The sequence below is a fragment of the Schistocerca gregaria genome, chromosome 5 (assembly GCF_023897955.1).
Source record: "Schistocerca gregaria isolate iqSchGreg1 chromosome 5, iqSchGreg1.2, whole genome shotgun sequence".
Lineage (NCBI taxonomy): Eukaryota > Metazoa > Arthropoda > Insecta > Orthoptera > Acrididae > Schistocerca > Schistocerca gregaria.
The window spans coordinates 493094229-493121572 of NC_064924.1; the positions used below are offsets into that span (position 1 = coordinate 493094229).

At 44.3% G+C, this 27344-nt stretch overlaps 1 protein-coding gene across 2 annotated transcripts in view; it reads left to right on the forward strand.

The window, feature by feature from the left end:
• The first annotated feature begins 649 nt into the window (after nucleotides 1–649).
• The window catches only part of LOC126272907 (V-type proton ATPase 116 kDa subunit a 1-like), a 235897-nt gene continuing 209202 nt past the window's right edge, over nucleotides 650–27344 (forward strand). The window contains exon 1 of one of the 2 annotated variants that reach the window (XM_049976170.1): nucleotides 650–841. The gene's annotated coding sequence lies outside the window, so the exon portion shown is untranslated. The remainder of the gene's footprint in view (nucleotides 842–27344) is intronic. The other variant, XM_049976171.1, reaches the window with a different exon arrangement.

A 27344-nucleotide genomic window follows, 5' to 3' on the forward strand; every position in this document is an offset into this window, starting at 1 on the left:
GACTGATATCTTCGTCAAACACAGGATCGTTAAAACTGACAAATTTCTGCGCACAAGTTTTGTGCTTTTATGTAGATCACGAGGCGCGGTCTTGGAGACCGTGACACGTGTCAGTAACAAACAAAAAACGCAATAATGCAACCGACAATATAACATTATAGAGTTGGTGAGTTAAGGAGGATAGGTGGAATACGGAAGCAATTCGCCAGAATTTTCCTTGGAGAGTGAGTTGTCGCGCAATCTGCGACACCACACCTCGTGAGTTTAGGGATTTTGTTTTTTCAAAATGGTAGTAAATGTACGGCAATGAACCAGTCGAAAGGCACGATTTTTAAAAAATCGCATAAAGTACCTTGCTGTCAATATGCAGGTTATTGTGCTGTTCGTTTGAAAATGTTCCATATGATGAACAACGGTTTTGGTTTAGACGGGCAGGTTTGTTGTGATTTGAACGCTGTTGTAGCGCCCAGCACAAACCGCTATCTTACAGCTCTCTGCACATCTGTCCCGGTTATCGCGTGTCTTGGGAAAACTGGAACATGTTAGTCCACAGAATTGTTAGCGACATATCGGGAGTGATACAGCCAGATAGGCGAATAAGAACGCGTTATCTTCGTCTAGATAATACGGACGAAAACCGTATTACGCCACACTCCTTGCTAGCACTTCAGCAATCACGTTGGTAATCTCATATTGCCGACGAATGATAGGTACTAAACGCTAAAAGATCTGTGAACAGCAAGCAGCTATTACTGTCGCGTCGCATCTAAATACTGCCGCTTCTGCATCGGACGGTTGTGGAAGAAATCATCGCTCAGTGAAGCGCACGGAAGAAAAACAGGTAAGTTGGAAGTAACATCATTCATATTTTTCATTATTAAGAATTGATCATATCATGTACCATAAACCATAAGGTGTGTAGTGGGATGCTGTGCTAGTACCAGTGATAGCCGCCCCGCCCCCAACCCTCCCCTCCCCTTTTTCTTTCTAACGTTCCAATCGCGGGAGATGCGAGTGACTGCGGTACGACTTTGGTAAGTTTAATTTCTTGGTTTCACCACAATGGTCCTTATGATGGGCTTACGTGGGAGCAAGTAATAGGTTTCTCCGCTCAGCTTTGAAGGTACATTCTCGAATTCCTAAGAGTACGCCTGGGTGTGATGAACATCGTCATATTTGAAGCTAGGCGCGCAGTCCGGAACCGTGCGGCTGCTACGGTCGCAGGTTCGAGTCCTGCCTCGGGCATGGATGTGTGTGACGTCCTTAGGTCAGTTAGGTTTAAGTAGTTCTAAGTTCTAGGGGACTGATGACCACAGAAGTTGAGTCCCATAGTGCTCAGAGCCATTTGAACCATATTTGAAGCTGCTGAATAAACAAACATTTGACTAATCACGCAGCCCTTTTTTGGGCTAAAGTGCGATTTTGGACCGCTATCTCCCCTCACCTGCCCGGCACCTCATAAGTCTTAGTTGTGCTGATGACAGAATGATCTGTAGCGTAGCCCGAGGTCTAGGTGAGGTTGGAAGGTAATAATTGCTTGACAATCACGAAGTTAGCGAGTACGAACGCCATATAAAGTCTGTGGTCAGAGTTCCCCATGCAGAGTAGCTTAACGTACTTTGCCATATTTAACGCGGCTTTGGTTATGGAAACTAAAACTGCAAGATAAATTCAGAAAACCAATATCAGATTGTGGAGAAGTTTCTGGCGAGAATTTTTGAGATATATTGTTAACATGCGTCGAACTTAAACTACGAAATTGGGAGGATGGTCTACTACGTTAGTTTTGCCCTTGTTTGAATTTGTCTATATCTTCTGTCAACAAATCCGCGTCCAGCACAGGCGAACAATACTCTAGAACCGTTCGAGCGTTTCCTAGATTGTTTCTTTCTTGAATTACTTAGACCTGACAATGAATCTCTGTCTGCCATTTTCTATAACTAGAGTTGTATGGTGGCTCTCCTTAAGCCTGGTCATACAAATTTCCTGCCACTTTCCCTTTAGACGAATGTTGGGATGGTTAGAAGAGACGATCTTCAACCCATCCACCAACAGTCCAGAGTTGTGATGTCTCTAAAGATCTTGACGTCGAAAGGACATGTTCCTCCATCTCTTCTTTCACATGGAAAACTCTACATGTTTGTGATGGCTTAACCGATTCCATTGAATGTTAGCAAACGATTTGATCACTCAGTGCCAGAATCTTTCATCTGTCCAAATGCAAGAAATTAATTTGTTTACCTTGAGGGTTCACACAAATGACGAGGTTGCCATTTCTTCAAGTACTAATCGCTGCTAACGGACAAGATATTAGCTGTAGGCGTAGTCTCGACAAACATGACTTCAGAAACACACTACCCTTAATTAAATCGCACATAGTGTGTATTTACTACATTCGTTATATTAGCTTACTAACGTTGCCTGTCCTGTAGGCATTTTCTCTCATTTATAGATGTAAGAAGATATGTTTCATGAGGAGAGTTGAAAATTTGTGCCGGACCAGGACTTGAACTCCGATATTCCGGTTCTCCAGAACGGTTGCCTTAACCGCTCCGTCTTTATTTTAATCTCATTTTGTTCTATATTGTTCGTTGCATTTGTTGAGGGCGGACGCCCCATGACACCAGTTCAAGTTCACTGTTGTTCATTTCACCCAGGTTTTTATTTATTTATTTATTTATTTATTACAGAGGACAGCTAACCCTCTGACCGAACACCCTGAGCTACCGTGTCGGCAACCGCTTCGGCCATCCGGACAGCTATCCCTAAGACTCATATTCCCAACTTTCCGGTCGCCATGCCGCAACGAACCCTGCCCATTAAGCCTCTAATCGCAGATTTCTGATTCCAGTACCAATGTACGAACTCCTAAGGGAATCAGAAATTGGCGAGTAGAGGGTTAATGGGCGGGGTTCTGATTCCAGTACCAATGTACGAACTCCTAAGGGAATCAGAAATTGGCGAGTAGAGGGTTAATGGGCGGGGTTCTGATTCCAGTACCAATGTACGAACTCCTAAGGGAATCAGAAATTGGCGAGTAGAGGGTTAATGGGCGGGGTTCTGATTCCAGTACCAATGTACGAACTCCTAAGGGAATCAGAAATTGGCGAGTAGAGGGTTAATGGGCGGGGTTCTGATTCCAGTACCAATGTACGAACTCCTAAGGGAATCAGAAATTGGCGAGTAGAGGGTTAATGGGCGGGGTTCTGATTCCAGTACCAATGTACGAACTCCTAAGGGAATCAGAAATTGGCGAGTAGAGGGTTAATAGGCGGGGTTCGTTGCGGTGCGGCGATGGGGAAGTTGGGAATTTGGGTCTTACGGAAAGTGTGTCTGGGTGGCCGAAGCGGTTAAGGCAACCATTCTGGAGAAACGGAGCATCCGGATTCAAGTCCCAGTCCAGCACAAATCCCAGTCGGCTCTCAGCCGTGTTGCGAAGCGAACGTGCGCGTGGCTGTGCTCGGCGTTGTTTACTCGCGCGGGTAGTTGTACGGTTCAAAATGGCTCTGAGCACTATGGGACTTAACATCTATGCCATCAGTGCCCTAGAACTTAGAACTACTTAAACCTAACTAACCTAAGGACATCACACAACACCCACTCATCACGAGGCAGAGAAAATCCCTGACCCCGCCGGGAATCGAACCCGGCCGCGGGAAGCGTGAACGCTACCGCACGACCACGAGCTGCGGACTAGTGGTATGATATTGCAGTGTAAACAGTTCACCCTGAACGACGATGGCGCTTTCTTATAGAAAGGCGACGATTAAATTAACGTTCCATGCCCAGTACGCAAGACCTAAGGCATGCGAAGTAGCGCGTTTCCTGCGTGAAGTAATGCACGTCGACCCACAGGAATTTTTCGGTATACATCTTTCGGTCGTCTCGAGCACAGTTTACCTGAAATTTGTCGATGAAGCAGCGTGCGAACGGCTTATTCGCCGTTCCACCGATGGATATCTTTCCACCACTCGGACGGCAACGTGGGTATAGTGACTGTCGACCATGCAGGACTCGGTGTTCGGAACATCCGAATCTTCGAGCTGCCGTTTGAAGTTCCGACCACTCTTGTGAACGCGCTGCGGCCTTACGGGGAGGAACTAAGTCACGCGGAAGAAAAGTGGCGTACGTTAGAGACGTATCCTGTACTGAATGGAGTGCGCGGACTTGTTCAGTGTGCGGGCAGGAAGGGCATGTACGCTCCGAATGCCTGCAGCGATGCCTCGTCCAGATACTACGTGCAGACGCGATGCCTACATCGCAACTGACAACGCTGCCTGTTGCATACACTGACGCAGCGAGGAACATGACGGACGCTGGAAGTTGTTCCGTTCCAGTTACCGACTCCGGCGGGCTCGATTTCCGTGACCACTACGACGCAGCCTCCATCGGAAACGTCGCCGTGCTCGACAGCAGCGACCACGTCTGCACTCCAGCCGTATAAGGAAGGAGAGCACTCGAAGATCGACTCGAGCTCGGATGTGGAAATGCGGGATGTGCCTACTGTTTGTCGCGATCCACAGGACGCGAACAAGCGTTCCCGCAAGCGGAAGTCGCCCAAGCGAGGAAAGAAGAGGAGGCTGTCTGCAAAGCAATGTTTCACGAGATGGTGACTCGCTGCAGGAGGATGAGGAAAGTCCATCTGCAGCCTGGGCTGTGGATCTCACTCCAACGGTTCCTGGTTCGCTGCTGGCAACGTCCGCCCAAGGAGAAAGCCACGTTTACGATGCTCAATTGACCGACGAGCCACCTGGCGATTTTGCGGCTAAGACATCAGATGAACGTCATGCGTCGCCTAACGTACCATCCCTCAAGCTTGGTGATTGGACGTCCGAGCTGGACATGGAATGAATTACATGAGACTCGAGCGACAACCAGATGCCCGCGGCCAGCGGATTATCGGACGGACATCGTCTCAGCCGATCAATAATATATCCGGTGTGGGTGGCAGTGGTGGTCGGACGGACGACATGGCGCTTACTGGCTTAAACGACAGCAGGACACGTCATCGTACTAGCAAATGACCCAGATGTATCGGATAGGTACAGTCAATGTCAACGGCGTTAGTTGTTAAAGGACATGATTCAGACGGCGGACATTGATATAGTGTTCTTTCAGGAGGTACGGCCTGATCTGAATCTGGATGTTTATGGATACGCGTGGTGGTGGTGGTACGGCCATACTACTACGCGATGGCACTGAACCAACGGATACTCAGTATTTGCCATAAGAGAGAGGCATTGCGCTCACCATCGGCGCAGTCGGCCTTTTGAGTCTGTATGCCTAGTCTGGTACTGCGAAGCGTTGAGACCCAACACACTATTACTCCAGTGAGGTAGTTCCATTGTTTCAACGCGATGCAGAACACTTCGTGGTGGGCGGGTACTTTAGCAGCGTCTTACGCCATGACGATCAGATTCCTCATAATGTCCCAAGTCCAGCCCTTCATGTTATGGTCAGAGGTCTCGCTTGGACACTAATCCACGGTGACCGGCGCGTGTATACACACTTCACCAGCCACTCGGCCAGCGGATTGGTCAGGATTTATGTCTGTCAAGGTCTTCGGGCAGTGACTGTCGGTGCTAAGCTGTGGCCCACTGCATTCACTGACAATCAGGCCTTCATCTGCGCCGTGACTCAGCCACAACAACAGACGAGCCGTAGTAGAGGACCTACTTAGCGTCAACATTTCCAGGAAGAGGCTTGCCGCGTAGCCGTCACTGCTGCCTGGCACAAATGTGAGAGACGCCGTATGATTCCACAACACGATGGTGGACATACTGCGCCAGACCAGCTCTTCGCCGCACGCTCATAGCGTGTGGATGAGACAGGGCGCTTTGGCTTCGACCGACCTCTGAGTTTTACTACACGGTCTTGCGAGACCTAGCGTCGCCAGAGCGCCAACTGGCCGTCCACCAGACACAAGGCTTCTGCAGATCACGGCTGACAGATAGGACGGCACAACAGTTCGAGCGAGACTGCAAGATTCCGCCCCAGAGAAACATGCTTCTCTTTATCACATCGCCAGAGAACGTAGACACCGTAAGAGACGACTCATCATGGCAGTTATTTCTGCGTACAGGCAACGCGCAGAGACACACAACGCCATCTCCCGTGCCCTCACAGATTATTACCACACTCTCTATCAAGCAGATCAACAACGTGGCAATGACATTTTATATCCGAGGAGCCTCTTGGTATTCCTTTATTTTTGTCCCATCTTAGGTCTTGCACATTCTGTGTACCCGCAAAGAGAACATAAGAAGCAGTCAAATCCACTTAAAGAGAGCATTCCTCTTCCAAAAAGGTCTACTAGTATCAAACATAGTCCTTGATTTGAGAATGAAATTTCAAAGTATGTAAGCATCGATCACATCATTGTATGAAAGTGAATCGTGAACTGTGGGAAAACCAGAAAATAAGATAATCGAAGCTTTTGACATGTGGTTTTATCGAACGATGCTTTGAATGATAAGGAATGAGGAGGTTCTTCGCAGAATCGATGAGTAAAAGAATGTGTGGAAGATACTGACAAGAAGAAGGGATGACTGATAGGAAGTATGTTGCGACATCAGAAACATTTTTAATCGCTTTAGCTGCAACCGCTAAACCTTATGCTAAGCATTTCTAAATGCCACGAATCATGTAAGAGTTACGTGACAGAGAACGCCGTGGATCCGTAGAGCGAAAACGTTGTAGGAGAAGACAAATACTGGCATATATAGAAAAATATTTGGGGACCGTTTCATTATGCAGGGTGGGTATAATCAAATTGACTGTCTTCCAAGTGCTGCAGTGCGGGGTGTATGCTTCGCAGGAAGCCGAAACATCGTAGGTATGTTCATTAATCGGTGTCCTCACGGAGTGCGCTGGAAAAAAAAAACTTTCACCCTCTGCCATTAGGCGAAAATATGGCACTGCAACCAGTCATAATGTAATGCAGGTGCAGGAAAAGGGGAGGAACGATCAAACACATGATAACGGTGGATCTGGAACGTTTATTAGGATCTGAACATAAGTTACAACATGGTCTCCCTCTGCACCCATAACACGGCACGGTCGACAGGTGCCTGCAGCCGTGATGTAATGAGAGTGATATGTCGCAATATGTTATCATTCAGATCAGCACGAGTCCGGATGCCTCCCTGATAGACAAGATCTTTCAGATATCCCCACAAACAGAAGTCACATAGATTTACGTCGGATGATCTGGAAGGCCGAACATCTTGAAATTGCGTAGAGATGAAGCGGTCGTTACCGAATGTTTCTCGAAGCAAATCTTTCACCTGGAAAGCGACATGTGGTGTAGCCCCCTGTTGCATGAAAATTGTGGCGTGGGTACAGTTGCGTTCCTGCAAAGCTGGAATCACGCAATAAGGTCCTTATAATGCGCAAGTGTCACTGTCAACCTAACAGGCCCGCAGGGTTTCATCCCGAAGGAAAACGGACTAAAATGAAAGACCTTATGAAACCACACCATACAGTCACATAATCTGATTACAGTGAGTGTTCCTGCACAATATGTGACGGAGTAAAATCCCATATGCGACAGTTCTGTGCATTCACGGCACCGCACAGAATAAACTGTAGCTCTTCCGTCCAAAGCACACCACGTGACAAATGACGAAGGACAAAGTCAAGGCGTTGTAGTTTACACTCCTGGAAATGGAAAAAAGAACACATTGACACCGGTGTGTCAGACCCACCATACTTGCTCCGGACACTGCGAGAGGGCTGTACAAGCAATGATCACACGCACGGCACAGCGGACACACCAGGAACCGCGTTGTTGGCCGTCGAATGGCGCTAGCTGCGCAGCATTTGTGCACCGCCGCCGTCAGTGTCAGCCAGTTTGCCGTGGCATACGGAGCTCCATCGCAGTCTTTAACACTGGTAGCATGCCGCGACAGCGTGGACGTGAACCGTGTGTGCAGTTGACGGACTTTGAGCCAGGGCGTATAGTGGGCATGCGGGAGGCCGGGTGGACGTACCGCCGAATTGCTCAACACGTGGGGCGTGAGGTCTCCACAGTACATCGATGTTGTCGCCAGTGGTCGGCGGAAGGTGCACGTGCCCGTCGACCTGGGACCGGACCGCAGCGACGCACGGATGCACGCCAAGACCGTAGGATCCTACGCAGTGCCGTAGGGGACCGCACCGCCACTTCCCAGCAAATTAGGGACACTGTTGCTCCTGGGGTATCGGCGAGGACCATTCGCAACCGTCTCCATGAAGCTGGGCTACGGTCCCGCACACCGTTACGCCGTCTTCCGCTCACGCCCCAACATCGTGCAGCCCGCCTCCAGTGGTGTCGCGACAGGCGTGAATGGAGGGACGAATGGAGACGTGTCGTCTTCAGCGATGAGAGTCGCTTCTGCCTTGGTGCCAATGATGGTCGTATGCGTGTTTGGCGCCGTGCAGGTGAGCGCCACAATCAGGACTGCATACGACCGACACAAACAAGGGCCAACACCCGGCATCATGGTGTGGGGAGCGATCTCCTACACTGGCCGTACACCTCTGGTGATCGTCGAGGGGACATTGAATAGTGCACGGTACATCCAAACCGTCATCGAACCCATCGTTCTACCATTCCTAGACCGGCAAGGGAACTTGCTGTTCCAACAGGACAATGCACGTCCGCATGTATCCCGTGCCACCCAACGTGCTCTAGAAGGTGTAAGTCAACTACCCTGGCCAGCAAGATCTCCGGATCTGTCCCCCATTGAGCATGTTTGGGACTGGATGAAGCGGCGTCTCACGCGGTCTGCACGTCCAGCACGAACGCTGGTCCAACTGAGGCGCCAGGTGGAAATGGCATGGCAAGCCGTTCCACAGGACTACATCCAGCATCTCTACGATCGTCTCCATGGGAGAATAGCAGCCTGCATTGCTGCGAAAGGTGGATATACACTGTACTAGTGCCGACATTGTGCATGCTCTGTTGCCTGTGTCTATGTGCCTGTGGTTCTGTCAGTGTGATCATGTGATGTATCTGACCCCAGGAATGTGTCAATAAAGTTTCCCCTTCCTGGGACAATGAATTCACGGTGTTCTTGTTTCAATTTCCAGGAGTGTATGTTGGTGTTACATTTGGTGCACATTCTGAATGTTGGTGGGATACCAGTGTAAAATTCGCCGCAAAATCATGTGCGGCACGGTCGGCTTTAGCTACAGCAACTTCATCAACAACTACCATGGGAATGCGCAACACCCTCTCCTGCTGCGCCACCTAAATCACCTGTTTCTTTACATTTCTTGATCATATTTTGTAGTCCACTTAATTGATATGGGACCTATTCGCAGCTGCTCCTGTCGGCGCTATTCCCCCCATGCAGTGCTGTTATTTCTGCCGTCCTGATAAAACAACTTTACCAGCAGTGCACGATCGTCGTCCTCAATAGCCACTGCGTTTCGTACGAAAACTTCAATCTTCTTAATCCTCTACACCAACAATCACTTCAGAATAGAAATCAAAACGCGATGCCAAGCGTTAAACAAACGACTGACGTCAAAACAAAAAACATTTCACATTGTGACTGCTTACAGCACCGTCTTTTCACCTGGTGGCAGAAAGTGGAACTATTACTTCTTTAGCATAATCCATGAGCGCACCGATTAATAGACATACCTACGATGTTTGAGCATCCTGCGACGTACAGGGCTGATACTGCAGCACTCTTAACATCATCAGTTTAATCATAACCACCCGATACTTTCTTAATGAAGAAATCATCAATTATTTCTCTATATATTCCAATTTTTTACTTCCCTTTCCCAGACCGTTGGTATGCAGCAGAAGTAATCTCTTTGTTCAAGAAAGGGAAACGCAACGACACCTAAGACTATCGTGGTATCAGTCTTACCAGAAACACTGGCTCAAAAAGCATCAGTAACTGCACGAAGACTATAACTGAAGCTGCTATTTCTAAGGAGCAAAGTGGATTTAGATCAACTCGTTCGTGTACAAAGAACATGTTTTTAATTAAGAACATCATGGAAGGACACAGAGAATTTAATACAGTAATTTGTATGACAGTTATCGATCTTGAGAAGCCTTTTGACCATGTGAACCGTGTTAGCCTGTGGAAGATTATATGTGAATGCGGATATATTTATCACCTTACAGTGAAAAGTCTTTACAAAAAATATACGAATTCTAACAAACACAGGTAGTAATCAATTAGCAGAAATAATTATTAACCAAGATATAAAACAGGAGTATGGACTACCACTTACGCTTTTCAATATTTACACTGACTACATTCTTCATAAAAGGAAACGTAAAGTAAACAAAGAAATTAATATAGTAAACGAGAAATACCAGAATCTGTTGTCATTGTAGATGATATTGCTGTTATTCAAAAGAATGAAGATGAATAATGCCACTCCGAGGAAAATATCCAGTCAGATCAAAAGTTGTTTTACATCTACCAGTTTTAGTACGAGCCTGATAAATCCCTTATTTACACTTGATGTAGGTTTTGATTTTGAGACTGATACCGAAAACAATATACACAAATTCTAAGGTATCTGTGTTTCCATTAGCAGAACATTGAGGCAAAAAGTACCACAGGAGACCTTCATGAAACTCTATAAAGTGACGGTGACGGTGGTTCCTATGTTATTTTATGAAGGAAGAAGAGCTGCAGAGTAAGTGACATTATTAAAAATGAAGATATCACAACATAATTAAATACTTTCAACATGAATGAAAAAATTCAAAAGTATCAGGGAAAATGGAGATAACACCTCATGAGAATGCCAGGTCACAGAATTCCCCCGAAGACCCTGAACTTCAAGCCGAAAGGGAAAATAGATCTTCCAGATTACGCTGATACTATAGCTCCCTACTTATCACTCATATACAACCGCTCGCTCACCGGTAGATCTGTACCTACAGATTGGAAAATTGCGCTGGTCGCACCAGTGTTCAAGAAGGGTAGTAGGAGTAATCCATTTAACTACAGACCTATATCATTGACGTCGGTTTGCAGTAGGGTTTTGGAGCATGTACTGTATTCAAACATTATGAATCACCTCGAAGGGAACGATCTATTGACATGTAATCAGCATGGCTTCAGAAAACATCGCTGTTGTGCAACGCAGCTAGCTCTTTATTCGCACGAAGTAATGGCCGCTATCGACAGGGGATCTCAAGTTGATTCCGTATTTCTAGATTTCCGGAAAGCTTTTGACACCGTTCCTCACAAGCGACTTCTAATCAAGCTGCGGAGCTATGGGGTATCGTCTCAGTTGTGCGACTGGATTCGTGATTTCCTGTCAGGAAGGTCGCAGTTCGTAGTAATAGACGGCAAATCATCGAGTAAAACTGAAGTGATATCAGGTGTTCCCCAGGGAAGCATCCTGGGACCTCTACTGTTCATGATCTATATAAATGACATGGGTGACAATCTGAGCAGTTCTCTTAGACTGTTTGCAGATGATGCTGTAATTTACCGTCTAGTAAGGTCATCCGAAGACCAGTATCAGTTGCAAAGCGGTTTAGAAAAGATTGCTGTATGGTGTGTCAGGTGGCAGTTGACGCTAAATAACGAAAAGTGTGAGATGATCCACATGAGTTCCAAAAGAAATCCGTTGGAATTCGATTACTCGATAAATAGTACAATTCTCAAGGCTGTCAATTCAACTAAGTACCTGGGTGTTAAAATTACGAACAACTTCAGTTGGAAGGACCACATAGATAATATTGTCGGGAAGGCGAGCCAAAGGTTGCGTTTCATTGGCAGGACACTTAGAAGATTCAACAAGTCCACTAAAGAGACAGCTTACACTACACTCGTTCGTCCTCTGTTAGAATATTGCTGCGCGGTGTGGGATCCTTACCAGGTGGGATTGACGGAGGACATCGAAAGGGTGCAAAAAAGGGCAGCTCGTTTTGTATTATCACGTTATAGGGGAGAGAGTGTGGCAGATATGATACACGAGTTGGGATGGAAGTCATTACAGCATAGACGTTTTTCGTCACGGCGAGACCTTTTTACGAAATTTCAGTCACCAACTTTCTCTTCCGAATGCGAAAATATTTTGTTGAGCCCAACCTACATAGGTAGGAATGATCATCAAAATAAAATAAGAGAAATCAGAGCTCGAACAGAAAGGTTTAGGTGTTCGTTTTTCCCGCTCGCTGTTCGGGAGTGGAATAGTAGAGAGATAGTATGATTGTGGTTCGATGAACCCTCTGCCAAGCACTTAAATGTGAATTGCAGAGTAGTCATGTAGATGTAGAAGGCATCGGAAAAGATGGGAATGATTTTGTTTGTGAGTTCGGAACAGGCAGTACCCTAATCCTTGAAAGAAAGATTATTATTATTATTATTATTGACTACATTGGGTGTGACATTATTCAGAGGTGAACATTTTGGCACAGGGGAAGTAATCGTGACGGGTTGTGTCAAACCTATCTGGAGACCGAAGATCCAAAACAAATTACAGAATAATATAACTTATCACTTGTTATTTTCTGTTCTGTTGGAAGTCTTTCTGAAATTGCGATGATTTGGACACTTCACAGAAAACTGACTATGTAGAAACAAAAAACGAAATTCAGTATCAGTGTCACAAATTTCTCTGTCAAAGATGTAATTAAATATTTATTTTTCGTAATCTCTTGCTGTTTATAAGATTTAAGTTAGATTGAAGGATATTCAGTTGTTGCTCAGATAATCTTTTATCAAGAAAGAACGTGTACAATAAGCATTTTGTGCTAATAGACTTTTTAATATGCGTTTTCTGTTTTCGACGTTACTCGCAATCTGCATCGCTCAACGCACCACTGTTAGTACATGTTTACTGTACACATTCCAATCACGTTAATGTAACCACCGCCTATTTTCGATGTCAAAATGCTGTAAGCACTCACAGACGGCTGGTGGAGCACTAACAGTGGGGATATACAGGGTGTCCGAAAAGTCTTTCCCTGGTTACATAAATTGATAACTCAGGCTAGAAGTAAGATACAAATATGAAACTGGTGCCTAATTGTTTACAAACTATCAGAGTTTTTTTTCACACATCAGTAAACTTCCACATGAGCATCCTTGGTAGCACGTAACACATCTAGGCGATATTCAATTTCCGCCCACACATTAGCCAACATCACTGGAGGGATCGATTCAACGACTGGGGTTATCCGTTGCCGCAGGGTTTCAAGATCTGGCACGTGTGTTCGGTAGACCTAGTCCTTGACATAACCCCATAGAAAGAAGTCTAATGGGGTTATGTCAGGAGAGCGTGGAGGCCAAACCGTTGGCCTATTACGACAAATCCATCGCCGAGGAAAGGTCATATCGAGATAGGCACGGACGTCCAAACCCCAATGAGGCGGTGCACCGTCGTACTGAAACAAGACATCGGGGTGATACTGAAGTAGCTTAGGAACAGCATACAGTTGCAACATGTCCAGATACACTGCAGATGTGATAGTAGCCTCAGCGAAGAAGAATGGCCCTATAATTTGATCGTGCAATAGCGCGCACAAACATTCACCTTTGGACTGCCTCTGATGCATTCCATGACTTCGCCTAAAACAGAAAAAAACTATGATAGTTGTAAACAATTCGACTTCTAGCCTGAGGTATCAATTTATGTAATCAGGGAAAGACTTTTCGGACACCCTGTATAAAGTGCGCCTGGGGGGACTCGCAAAACATCGCAGTCGCTGTCGTAATGTGGAAACGGAGCGATTTCTCTGGCGTCCAGGAGGTCGTGATAACTGGTTTTCGAGACAAGTGTGGAAGCGTTTCCGGAACGGCTCAATTTGTAAACTATTCGCGTGTCGCCATGTTTAAAGTGAACTGTGGATGACAAAATGGCGCTATCCAAAGCCGGCGTGAAGACAGCCGTGGTGCACCATGGGACACTGATGACAGGGGTGAAAAACGGCTGTGGAGATGTGTACTGACTAATAGTCGCGCAGCTGTTGACAAACTGACAATCTAGATGAACCAAGGGGCTACCAACAGTGTCTCCTCAACGACCGTTCATCGATGGGCCTATGCAGCAGGTGCGTGATTCAAGCACCCATGATGCTACTCATCCGCCACGAAGGCTGTAATTTGCATGCCAGTGCCACAACTGAACGTCCATTGAATGGCGACAGATGGTCTCTTTAGATAAATCATATTTGATGCTCCAAAGGACAGGTGGCCGTTGGCGTGTACGGCTTGAAACATCTGAAAGCGGACGTTCTCCAACAATTGTCGAAAGCCGTGCGAGGTATCCGCACGGTGTGAGACGCCTTGCCACGGTTCGCGCTGTTCCCCCAGTGGGAGTTTCGAGTCCTACCTCGGGCATGGGTGTGTGTATTGCCCTTAGCGTCAGTTAGTTAAAGTTAAGCCTAGTTTACACCACGACAATGGGTTGCACCACCCGTTGCGTGGAATAAGTTGCACGCAAGTGGTTTCATATATGACTGTAGACATGGCGTCAGCAGTGTACACTTCAGTTTCGTCTTTTTGTAGGTCCCTGAGTCGTGTCTTAAATGAAAGTTTTCGCAGCTTTACGTCGCACGAGTTGTGATGGAGTTAAAGCTTGTTGTGTGGAATCGCTCCATAAGAAAAAAATAAGAAACGTGTTTCGATTCGTGACTGGATGATGAAAAGAAAGCTCGCTTGCTCAGCATCCTTGCTGATATAATTTATAACGGAAGATCCAAGAAGTTCTTTTAATTACCTTAGAATGTCACCAGAACTGTTCACATTTCTTCTAAATAGAGTTCAATATGCGGTAAGGAATAAAGGTACTGTAATGCGTGAAGCACTGTCGCCAGAACTGAAATTACATATCATATTGCGTGCATTACAATCGAGAATACTCGGCATGCTATAATATACGATTTTAGATGAGTGATAACGCTATTTCATTAACACCAATAGTTATTAAAATTAACAGTAATAATTATTAACGTTAGCAACAATAATTATTCGAAGCAGGCCGCAGTAAGAAGAGAATGGTTTGCAAACTACTCTCTTGAAGATAGATCTGTACAGTGGCAATATTTCAAAATTCTAACATATGTGAATGGGGAGCACTGCAGCGACGTTTTAAATAGATTAATATTGAATAAAGAATGCAGCTTCTTGAATTTGTATAGCCATCCCACTTCTCAACAGTATTCGTTAACAAAGAGTTGACTAACTCGAACGATGGGATTTTAGTCCTGTGCACGAGAGCATTGCCACAGCTAGAATTACACTTGCTTTTTTTTTCTTAATTCAGTTGTATACGTGCTCCTAACTCAATAAATTTTGCCCTGCAGCTCAGATACTAACAAACCATCTATGTTATGATCGCACATGATGGTATCAGCAGCAGTAATATCGTGCTTATTTTTGTAATCAGCATCACTGAAATCCCACAAACACCTATGAAAAGCATAGATATCCAAAAAGCGAACATTATCCTCCGTTACTCACTTCATATTTCAGTTTGTCTACACTCTACGAACACACGTAACCTCAAAACTCATGCAACTAGTGTCGCCAAGGTTGGAACACGCATGCACAGTGGCCGGTAGCGCAGTTGCGTGCAGCCTAGAATCGTCGTGTAAACTAGGCTTTAGATTAAGTAGTGTGTAAGCGTAGGGACCGATGACCTCAGCAGTATGGTCCCATAAGATCTTACCACAAAAATCGTCAGAAGGACACAAGCTGGATGGCATTGCCTGGGTGATCTTGTCATTATTGAAGGAACAATGGATGGACACAAGTATGCATCTATCCTTGAGGACCATGTCTACCCCTACATGCAGTTTATTTTTTCTTGACACAATGACATCTGCCATCTTGTCACACAGCTCGCTTGCGTACACGAGTGGTTCGGAAAGTTCCAGAATGATTTTAAGGTACTGCCATGTCCACCAGACTTCCCGGATTAAAACCCAGTCGAGAATCTGTGGGACCACTTCTGCTGGGCTGTTCGCGTTATGGATCCTCAGTCGCAAAACCTAACGCAGCCGGCCACAGCACTGGAGTCACCAAGGCTCCACATCCTTGGCGGCACCTTCCAGAACCTCTCTGGCACTCTTCCTGAGCCTCACTGGCACTCTTCCTGAGCCTCTCTGGCACTCTTCCTGAGCCTCACTGGCACTCTTCCTGAACCTCACTGGCACTCTTCCTGAACCTCACTGGCACTCTTCCTGAACCTCACTGGCAATCTTCCTGAACCTCACTGGCACTCTTCCTGAACCTCCCTGGCACTCTTCCTGAACCTCACTGGCACTCTTCCTGAACCTCACTGGCACTCTTCCTGAACCTCACTGGCACTCTTCCTGAACCTCCCTGGCACTCTTCCTGAACCTCACTGGCACTCTTTCTGAACTTCACACAGCAATCCATGCTGCAAAAGGTGTTTATTCAGGCTGTTGACAGATGGCGACATTAATGTGTCTGGACAGCGGATAAACAAGCTTATCACTTGTGGTTGTTGCCGTCTAACAAGTGATTGCCATCAAGAATGAGAAGCTACGTTCTTCGATGCGCTTAGCCCATTTTGACAAAAACAGGCATGCCTGAAAGGTATGTCATCGTTGCGCTGTAGAAATCGCAAAGCGCATGCGCAAAGTGGGAACAGAAGCAGCCTTCATGTAGGCGCCCGTGTATGGAAAGAACCGGAAACCTAAATCAGAATATCAGTCCAGGTCCTCATCGCTGCTTGTTAAGACATTTGTCTTCCAGTTTACAACGTTTGGGACCTTTCCCCCGCTTTCGAGACTGGATAGTGGGGTGCGTAGACTACAGTAGCGACAGCAAAATGAGGCGTTTTTAACCATTGGAAAAATACTCCTGTCGGAGCACAAAAAAGGCAAATATGTTTCCTTTTGAAATACTCTGTCAGAAAAGTGGAACCCGCTGCCTCTACCTCCTTCCGCCTTCCTCGTCAAAAAGTCTGGCATGTGAACATATCAATGCTCTTTTGACTAACCCATCACACTTAGCATCTCCCTCTCACTGCCACTGTCTACATATGTCACTCTCGCACCGTCTCCTTTTTCTCCCATTTATTTATAGTATGTAGCACTGCAACTGTATTCTCTCTCACTTATACTGTCTCCTGCTTTCTTCCTTCCTCACTGCAATTGCCTCCATCATCTCTCTCCAGCTTAAAAAAACTCTGGAGATTACAACTTATTTTTTCTTCTACACCCTGGTGTTTAAACTTGTGGTCCAAAATGCGCCCTCCGCCGATCTGGGAGGGTAGAACCTCAGCCGCCTGGGGTGGCCGAGCGGTTCTAGGCCCGCTACGGTCGCAGGTTCGAATCCTGCCTCGGGCATGGATGTGTGTCATGTCCTTAGGGTAGTTTGGCTTAAGTAGTTCTAAGTTATAGGGGACTGATGCCCTTGGCAGTTAAGTCCCATAGCTCAGAGCCATTTGAACCATTTGAAATTTGGTAGAACCTCACCCCCCCCCCTCCCACCCTCCCCTTCTCCCCCCTCAAGCCTATGTATGGTCTCCACTCATTTTCCACTGTTTCCTCTCTCTTTTGCTTTCACTGACTCTATCTCCATTTATCTCTCTTTGTTCTATATCACTGCCAGTTCCTTTCTCCCATCATTACTGCTTCGTCCTTCTTTCTCTTCCACTGACACTGTCTCCTCTCTATTCCACGGTGTCTGTTTCTCTTCTGCTCTCAGCACAAAGAGCTTAAACGTCCGCATGCAAAAATTGGTCGTGAGGAAGACGGAATGAGGACTGAGTCAGCTGGTTCCTCATTTTTTTGATAGAGTGTTTTAAAGAGAAATATTTCGACTTTTTATTCTCGGACAGGAGCATTTTTCTACAGCTTCCCTTCTTTTCCCTGTTACACCGCGGTGTGTTGCTTATATAAAACGAATTCTGTGAATCAGAAATATTTTGACACTTCACTTACGTACTTCGCCACATATGTATACTTTCGCGCATATATCAACAACAAATAGGTCGCATATTATAAGGTTAGCTCTGAATCGTTTGTTTTACATTTCTTCTTTATACTTTTCTCATCGACTGTAATTCATCGAAAACGAGCGGCTTATGATCTATATCTTAAAAAAATATTTTACTGAATTTGCAATCTTTCCAATTGTAGACAACATTTGCCAGTCATTTTAAGTTCTTTTCAAAAATATTAAGACTCCTTGTAGACCATTTTTTGTCACTGCAATGCCACTTCGGGCATCTCTGTATAAGTGTGAAGTGCCCATTTATAGAAACAAACCGCCATAAATTGTTATTGTTGAAAAAATGCTGCCTAAAAATTGGTTTGGTGACCTCAGAACCCTCGCAGTGACCTCAGAATCCTTGCCGTATATCCACTACATCAATTAAAAATACACTTACGCTTCAGAGCGGATGTTCCACGCATATTTTACCTGCGTAAGTACGCTAATAGAACCCGAGATATGACCGTCCGAAAAATCACATTTTCGAGCGCGGCTTTTTGGAAAATAATAGTATTGCGCACTGTCGTGCATGGACCGATACTGGTAGTAAGCTAGGGGCAGTTTTGTACTCCTCTGCAGCTGTAGCACCGTTTTCATTTCTTCGTATTCTGTAAATAATTCAGCCAAACATTTTGCCTTTAGAATACGGTATACCATAAGACGTCCTAAGAGGTCAAACAAAATCATTGAGAACAACTCCGAACTGTTTCCGGTTCTGAATAAACTCTTTGCCTGTTATCTACTGATTACCCATCGATATCGAATGGATAGCCTTTATCTTCTTATCGTACATCTGTAAGCTCAGCGTATAGACAGAATGAATTACAGAGACAAAGACAACACGAGCATTAGTGCAAATTTTGCAGAAGTATTAGAAAAAATATATATTCTACGAGAAAATGGCGTAGAAAGTGTTTTGTTGGGAGAGTAAAGGGAAGTGATGTAATAGCGCTGAAAACATTAAGACATACAAAGAGAATGATGAAAAGTGGTAAGAAATTACGTACTGCTGTGCAGTGGAGCGTTCTTCGCAGCTTGTGGTCAACACCGTTAGGATCCCAGGTTCGATTCCTGGTCTGTTCGGACATTTTCTTCGCTCAAGGACTGGGTGTTTGTGTTGTTCTAATCATATTATGTCATCTTTATCGACGCAGAAGTTGACGAATTGGTGTCAAAAGCACTGTCCATTCATATTAATGTGACAACCAGTCAGAAGCCTGAATATCTACATCTACATCCATACTCCGCAAGCCACCTGACGGTGTGTGGCGGAGGGTACCCTGAGTACCTCTATCGGTTCTCCCTTCTATTCCAGTCTCGTATTGTTCGTGGAAAGAAGGATTGTCGGTATGCTTCTGTGTGGGCTCTAATTTCTCTGATTTTATCCTCATGGTCTCTTCGCGAGATATACGTAGGAGGGAGGAATATACTGCCTGCCTCTTCGGTGAAGGTATGTTCTCGAAACTTTAACAAAAGCCAGTACCGAGCTACTGAGCGTCTCTCCTGCAGAGTCTTCCACTGGAGTTTATCTATCATCTCCGTACCGCTTTCGCGATTACTAAATGATCCTGTAACGAAGTGCGCTGCTCTCCTTTGGATCTTCTCTATCTCTTCTATCAACCCTATCTGGTACGGATCCCGCACTCTTGAGCAGTATTCAAGCAGAGGGCGAACAAGCGTACTGTAACCTACTTCCTTTGTTTTCGGATTGCATTTCCTTAGGATTCTTACAATGAATCTCAGTCTGGCATCTGCTTTACTGACGATCAACTTTATATGATCATTCCATTTTAAATAACTCCTAATGCGCACTCCCAGATAATTTATGGAATTAACTGCTTCCAGTTGCTGACCTGCCATTTTGTAGCTAAATGATAAGGGATCTATCTTTCTATGTATTCGCAGCACATTACACTTGTCTACATTGAGAGGATTCGAAACTGCGACCGTAGCGGTAGCGCGGTTCCAGACTGTAGCGCCTAGAACCGCTCGGCCATCCCGGCCGGCGGCTATTCAGAAAGTAGGGAACGTTTTGGCATTAAAAAAAACTACGCACAGGAAATACATTTTATTCTATTCATTTGAAAGAGCGACTGACTTACTACTTTTCCACATTGAGGCACTTATCACAGTGGTGGACAAGCTTTGAAAGATCTTCGTTGTAAAATTCTGCCACCTGAGACTTCAACCAGTGAGTCACGCCCGCCTGGAGTTCCGCGTCGTCGTCAAAGCGCTACGTTGCAAGCCAGTTCTTCATCTTGGGAAAGAAGTGGAAGTCGCTTGGTGCAAGATCGGGGCTGTAGGGAGGATGAGGGAAAATTTCACATTTGATTGAATTAAGGAGTTCTTCAGTGCGGTTTGCGGTGTGAGGTCGGGCATTGTCGCGCAAAATGAAAATTTTGGACGTCAGCATTCCTCTGTGTTTGTTTTGAACTGCTCTTATAAAGCTGTGCAAAGTTTGACAGTGCCGGACAGAACTGTGAAGCGACAGTTTTCACGAATCGTTTCTTCAACTTTAGCGACAAGACTGTCAATCACAATGCTCGGGCGTCCACTCTTCCCTTCATCATGAACGTTGGTTCGGCCGTTTTCGATCCGAATGCACCATTTCTGGATGGAACAGTCACTCATTACGTTGTTTCCGTACACTTTGCACAGTTCGCGATAAATTTCTGTAGGTTTTTTGCCAACAAAAGCCGTATCACAGACGGCACCTCACAACAGGTGGGATTTTCGATTGTAGCTCACATTTCAAATTCGAATATCGAAAAATCCTGACGCGCAGAGACGTTCCTGCTGTCACGGATGGATGCCGACTGAGCTGATGAGCTGCCCAGCACGAACATACCAAAATACACGCGATCGGCGCGCGTCAGGCGCAAACGTTCCCTGCTTTCTGAATAGCCCTCGTATATGGGTGGACATGGTCCCCAAGGGTAGACGGATGCTTTCGTTGATCCATTCTGCCTTCCAGAATGATAAGATCGCCTAGGGAATACAACGATAACCTTCCCCAGACAATAACTTGGCCTGGACCCCTCTGCTTTCAAGCATTACATGCTGACGCCAATGGTCATATGTCCGATGGAATATAAAACGTGGTTCATTTGGAAAGGCTACCTTTCGCCTCACAGGGGACATCCAGGTGCGGTACTGGTGTACAAATTCTTTCCTTTAATCGCAGATGAACAGCAGTCAGCATGGATCCAAGAAACAGGCGCTTGCTGCGAAGGCCCATACGCAGCAACGTTTACTGAGCGGTCGTTGAGGAGACCCTGCTGGTTGCCCCGTGATTAATCTGCGCGGTCAGTTGATCGACAGCTGCACAACTACTCTCCTGTACACATCTGCGCAGCCGTTGTTCATCCGTATCATCTTTGGCCCATGGTGCACCGCAGTTAACTCGGCGGCGGTTTTCCATAGCACCATTTTGCTATGCACGATACACTTTAACAACGGCCGCACGCGAACTGTTTGCAAATATAACTTTCTGGGAAATGCTTCCACCCTTCCACCTTTTCAGAAAGGCTTTTCAACAGAAAATGCTATATACGCTTTCACTGATCAAATATTAAATGCTCTGAATAACCGAACATCACCCATTGGTATTTTTTTGTGATCTCTCAAAGGCCTTTGATTGTGTAAATCATGGAATTCTTTTAGATCAGCTAAATCATTATGGATTGAGGGGGGGGCAGTGCACAAATGGTTTAATTCATACTTAACTGGAAGAATGCAGAAACTTGAAATAAGTAATTCATGTAATGTTAAAACAACAGCTGATTCCTCAAACTGGGGGGCGATCAAGTACGGGGTCCCACAGGATTCGGTCTTAGGTCCTTTACTGTTCTTGATATACATTAATGACTTACCATTCCACATTGATGAAGATGCAAAGTTAGTTCTTTTTGCTGATGATACAAGTATAGTAATAACACCCAAAAACCAAGAACTAAGTGATATAATTGAAAATGATGTTTTTCACAAAATTATTAAGTGGTTCTCAGCAAACGGACTCTCTTTAAATTTTGATAAAACACAGTATAAACAGTTCCGTACAGTAAATGGCACAACTCTAGTAATAAATATGGACTTTGAACAGAAGTCTGTAGCTAAGGTAGAATTTTCAAAATTTTTAGGTGTGTCCATTGATGAGAGGTTAAACTGGAAGCAACACACTAATGGTCTGCTGAAACGTCTGAGTTCAGCTGCGTATGCTATTAGGGTTATTGCAAATTTTGGTGATAAGCATCTCAGTAAATTAGCTCACTATGCCTACTTTCATTCACTGCTTTCGTATGGCATCATATTTTGGGGTAATTCATCGTTGAGTACAAAAGTATTCATTGCTCAAAAACGTGTAATCAGAATAATTGCTGGAGCCCATCCACGGTCATCCTGCAGACATCTATTTAAGGATCGAGGGATCCTCAATAACCTCACAGTATATATATATATATATATATATATATATATATATATATATATTCACTTATGAAATTTGTTGTTAATAATCCTACCCAGTTCAAAAGTAATAGCAGTGTGCATAGCTGTAACACCAGGAGAAAGGATGATTTTCTCTATGCAGGGTTAAATCTGACATTGGCACAGAAAGGGGTAAATTATGCTGCCACAAAAGTCTTTGGTCACCTACCAAACAGCATCAAAAGCCAGACAGATAGTCAACCAACATTTAAAAATAAATTAAAAGAATTTCTAGATGACAACTCCTTCTACTCACTGGCTTAATTTTTTAGAAATAAATTAAGGGAGGAGAAGGAAAAAAACTAGCTTAAACATTAGTGTCACGCAATATTTTGTGTAATACAATATATTGTACAGACATCTTTTATTAACCTGACACGTTCCACATCATTACGAAGTGTCGTATTCATGATCTATGGAACAAGTATTAATCTAATCTAATTTAGTCTAATCTAATCTTGGCCCGAAAGCCACTGATCGGTTCCTTTGGTACGTCGAATGAATCACTCAGATCTTCGCTTCGTTTGTGACCACATTCATATCGAATTTTTGGAAAGAAATTTGCACCATCTGCTGTTAAGTGTTCACTTATTTTACGCATTAATAATTCCAATCCCAAAGAAAGCAGGTGTTGACAGATGTGAAACTTACCGAACTATCTGTTTAATAAGTCACAGCTGCAAAATACTAACGCGAATTCTTTACAGATGAATGGAAAACCTGGTAGAAGTCGACCTCGGGGAAGATCAGTTTGGATTCCGTAGATATATGGGAACACGTGAGGCAATACTGACCCTACGACTGATCTTAGAAGCAAGATTAAGAAAAGGCAAACCTACGTTTCTAGCATTTGTAGACTTAGAGAAAGCTTTTGACAATGTTGACTGGAATACTCTTTCAAATTCTAAAGGTGGCAGAGGTAAAATACAGGGAGCGAAAGGCTATTTACAATTTGTACAGAAACCAGATGGCAGTTAAACGAGACGAGGGACATGAAAGGGAAGCAGTGATTGGGAAGGGAGCTAGACAGAGTTGTCGCATTTCCCCAATGTTATTCAATCTGTATATTGAGCAAGCAGTAAAGGAAACAAAAGAAAAATTCGGAGTAGATATTAAAATCCGTGGAGAAGAAATAAAAACTTTAAGGTTAGCCGAGCGACCGCTGCGGTCGCAGGTTCGAATCCTGCCTCGGGCATGGATGTGTGTGATGTCCTTAGGTTAGTTAGGTTTAAGTAGTTCTAAGTTATAGGCGACTGATGACCTCAGAAGTTAAGTCGCATAGTGCTCAGAGCCATTTGAACCATTTTTTAAGGTTCGCCGATGACATAGTAATTCTGTCAGAGACAGCAAATGATTTGGAAGAGCAGTTGAACGGAATGGATAGTGTCTTGAAAGGAGGATATAAGATGAACATCAACAAAAGCAAAACGAGGATAATGGAATGTAGTCGAATTAAGTCGGGTGATGCTGAGGGAATTAGATTAGGAAATGAGACACTTAAAGTAGTAAAGGAGTTTTGCTATTTGGGGAGCAAAATAACTGATGATGGTCGAAGTAGAGAGGATATAAAATGTAGATTGGCAATGGCGAGGAAAGCATTTCCACGAAGAGAAATTTGTTAACATCGAGTATAAATTTAAATGTCAGGAAGTCGCTTCTGAAAGTATTTGTTTTGAGTGTAGCCATGCATGGAAGTGAAACACGGACGATAACTAATTTGGACAAGAAGAGAATAGAAGCTTTCGAAATGCGGTGCTACAGAAGAATGCTGAAGATTAGATGGGTAGATCACATAACTAATGAGGAGGTATTGAATAGGATTGGGGAGAAGAGGAGTTTGTGGCACAACGTGACTAGAGGAGTGGTTGGTAGGACATGCTCTGAGCCATCAAGGGATCGCAAATTTAGTATTGGAGAACAGCGTGGAGGGTAAAAATCGTAGAGGGAGACCAACAGATGAATACACTAAGCAGATTTAGAAGGATGTAGGCTGCAGTACGAACTGGGAGACGAAGAAGCTTGCACAGGATAGAGTAGCATGGAGAGCTGCATCAAACTAGCCCTGTTCTGAATACCACAACAACAACAACTATTAAGTGTTTATTTATTTTATGCGTTCATTATTTAGGTTTTGTAGTCATGTTCAAGGACACGTTGAACTGAAAAGTAATAAAGCATGCGTATCATGCAGTGGAAGGCATAGGATCAAACAGTTATTATATATTTGAGAATATTACTCACAAATTACATTGTGTCTGACCTTTCTGTGACACATCATCGCCGAAAACACGTATTTCTGGTCTCATAGACCAGGATATGTGTACATATCCAAGATACATAATTATCCTCTCATTGTACAGAATGTGAAACCGTTAACGTACAGTATGGCGTGTTTAACAGCAGATACGGGTATATTCCTGTGACCTGCATTCATCACTTATCTTTATCAACTGACGTTGACGTATGTCAAAAGAGTGGCAGAGATGGAGTATCATATTACACTGGATAAAATGACTTCAGAAATCCGAGAATATATTACACCAACATGATTCAATTTATTTAAATTATGTACCAATATATGTTGCAATTATTCCAAACACATTTTAACAAAAGAATCAGAGATGCAAATAGCTTACTACCTAAGCCAATAAATATCATTTAACTTAAAGCAGGCTTCTTATTATTTATTGATACACATTTTTTACCCTTAACTCCAAAACAGCTACCAAAAAACTACTTTAAGCAACATGAAATTTTACCAATTTGTCGGTAGAGGACCCCAACTCTCCTTTTGTTAAGCCGTATACCAATCCCCCATACTCCTCCCCCCTCCCATTAGCCCCCCCCTCCCTTCACCAACTTCTAGAGCGCCCCTGAATACAATTATTTTAGATGCACAATAAAGTTTCAATCTCACCACAATCGCATGGCTGCAATATTATATAATCGTAACTTACTGGTTTGTGAAGACACATAGAAGACGTCACACATATGCAACAACTTGCACGACGCATGTGAAGTGGTGTGACTGCCACAGAACTCAGAAAATGAAAGATTACGAGCCAGAGCGGCCCCACAATATAACGAGTAGGAGGTGTTGGGGTAGCTGAGGGACGAAACAGATTTGGGAATGTACGAATAATCGGGACTATATGGAAGGGGTTAGGAATATTATAGGGCTAGGAAAAATTATTCTATGCTTTAGGTCCTACTTAAAAACATTTTACCAGCATATTAAAAATTAATTTCTATTTAAATAATTATTTATGTGGTAATCATCGTATTTTGGATTCTACAATTTCGGTTGTTCACGGTAGAGAACTATTAAGTTTTCTATTTTCTGATGATTCCACTCGAAGTATAGAATGTAAATTAATTTACACTTCTTCTGTCGGTACACTATCGTCTATTTCCGTTCTGGATCGGTGACAAGAAACCTCGCTTCGATACAGGGTGAACGGTCGAACCGTTTCCTTTGGTGTACTGTGCACGGAACCTGTTTGTCGTTGGTCGAGTATGTGCGTAGCTCGGTTTTCCACGGCGCAGTGCGCTCCGTGTGGACGCGGCTTACAAGGGGATCACGGCTGCTCGTTATTATCTGTTTCGCACAAATTTACCGTATATGCTTATATGCTGGGTGCGGCCGGAAACGAAATGAAAGTGACGGAAGTGTGAGCACCAGACGGCCAAGCGTTAAAAAAAAAAAAAAAAAAAAAAAAAAACATTTTCGGCGTCGGTATGAGGGATGATCCATTTATGTTAGCATAGTCTCCACAGAGAGTGTGGTGGAGGGGTAAGGGTACGAAAAGATAATTTTCAATTTACTTCCGCTGTAAATAAACCGGAATAATTTGGAATATATTTTATTTGTTGGCAACGGCCTTGCCGCAGTGGATACGCCGGTTCCCGTGAGATCACCGAAGTTAAGCGCTGTCGGGCGTGGTCGGCACTTGGCACTTGGATGGGTGACCATCCAGCCGCCATCCACAGTTGCCATTTTTCGGGTTGCACTCAGCATCGTGATGCCAATTGAGGAGCTACTCGACCTAATAGTAGCAAAGAAAACCATCATAACATCCGGGAGAGCGGTATGCTGACCACACGCCCGCATATCCGCATCCACAACTGAGGATGATACGGCGGTCGGATGGTCCCGATGGGCCACTTTTGGCCTGAAGACGGAGTGCTTTGTTTTATTTGTTAATGTTTTTGTAAAAACTATGAGAAGGAAAGACAAAAGAAAATTTGGGATTGCAGATTAATTTCCAGGAAAGGATTGTCAGGCCTGCACAAGTACTTTGTCTTTATAATTAACTGCTTGTATTATTTTACAGGTGATAATTTGCTTGTGCTGGTGTGATATTCATCGTAAAAATAGGGGAAGCAGTAATTTTCTCGGCGTATTGCACATATAATAAACGCCACATTTCTACAATTACGTGGTTGTTGGTAAGGAGACCTAGACGTCATGTGGGCGGAAAAAATGGAATTTTTTTATTTAATAAAATTCTGTGATTCTTTCTGCGTCTAAAACTATGCACTATATGTATGGTTCCTCATCATTTTCATGTTTAAATGCCTTTCTAAAGCAGATGCAGCTCGTGAATACCTACCTGTCACAGAGCTGTCAGAACATATCGACTGTATTACAGTCTATTCTGTTAGACTGTGACTTTATTATGAGTAGACATTTATTGTAATCGAACTTTCTGTCGATATAAGTAGATTACTTAGGTTAACTTAACATTATCGCGTGCGTTCTTGTCGTCAACTTGTTGTGACTGTATTTCAACCATTTTACATTGTAAAATGCCATAAACGAAGTAGTTTAGCAGCAGTCGTAAATTTTACAGTAACCAACGCAAGGGTGTTGTTGGAAACTGTAAAAATGAAGAAACTTTTATGCCACAGCGAAGT